This window comes from Octodon degus, unplaced genomic scaffold (genome assembly GCF_000260255.1).
Source record: "Octodon degus isolate 3935 unplaced genomic scaffold, OctDeg1.0 scaffold00164, whole genome shotgun sequence".
Lineage (NCBI taxonomy): Eukaryota > Metazoa > Chordata > Mammalia > Rodentia > Octodontidae > Octodon > Octodon degus.
The window spans coordinates 3167701-3168762 of NW_004524740.1; the positions used below are offsets into that span (position 1 = coordinate 3167701).

Consider the following 1062-nt stretch of genomic DNA (forward strand, 5'->3'; position numbering starts at 1 on the left):
TCTAAAAAAAATAAACTGTTCTTATTTGGAAGGAATTTTTTTTTTTTTTAATGAGCAGAATATATTTATTGAGAGAAAGAAAGCTCCTGTCCCGAGAGAGGGACAGGAGCCCCCCACCCCAAGCAGGTAATCCCCCCCCCTCCCCCAGGAAGCTGTCTCTTGCAGGGACTTTTATAGAGGAAAACCATGTGGTGAGGTGGTGAGGCGGGTCTAAGGTGGTGGAGAAGACATGGTAACTTGCTTAGTTGGGCATGAGGTGGGACAAAACTATTGTCAACCAATGAGATTACAGGCACCATTGCTGAGGTAAAATTGATTAAATCCAGTAATAAATGGGAAAGTGAGTCACATAGCAAGTGGGCGCAAATACGGAACAGGGTCTTTTCCTTTTGGGGGTTGGGCTAGTGATTCATTTGGGCTCTTTCAAGTTGATTAATACTATTTAGCATATCAGTCCCAAATGCCCATCCCTAGGGAAGTATGTAGCTGTGCTTCCTCTTTGTCTTGGTCTTCCGGTGTGGCCCATATGGGAGTGTCTGTCTCTTCCAAGTTGCAAAGTCACCTTGTCTTCCATCTTGTGTCCTTGAGGGCCTGGCCCTGTCTTACTGCCTATAATATTTCTATCTAACTTGGCTGCCTACAACACTCCCCCCTCTGAAGAAGTAACCCGAACTGCCATGAGGGAAATATGGGTGATGACCGCTCTGGCTTCAAGCTGAAACCGGTCGTAGTTGTTGACCGGCAGTCAGATATATTCTTCAGAGGTTCTATCTAAAGGCCCTCAATCGACACCACACATTTTCATTACAGCTTTGAATCTCTGTCCAGTGATCTCGGTGGGAAACTCCAAAATGATACAGGGAGAAAAACTGGTCTCGGGTGGGTGACCTCCAAACAATGTAGGGAACCTCCAAATGACAGAGAAAAACGATCTCTGGACTTGACCTGCACAAGTTTTGTGTTCTCTAAAACCGAAGAATGAATTTTAGGGACAAACGGAGGTTATGAGCAGAATATATTTATTGAGAGAAAGAAAGCTCCTGTCCCGAGGGGGGTGGGGGG

General features: G+C 45.6%; 1 protein-coding gene across 1 annotated transcript in view; it reads left to right on the forward strand.

Moving 5' to 3' along the window:
• The window catches only part of Ppm1d (protein phosphatase, Mg2+/Mn2+ dependent 1D), a 42825-nt gene that overhangs the window by 40698 nt on the left and 1065 nt on the right, over nucleotides 1-1062 (forward strand). The window lies entirely within an intron of this gene.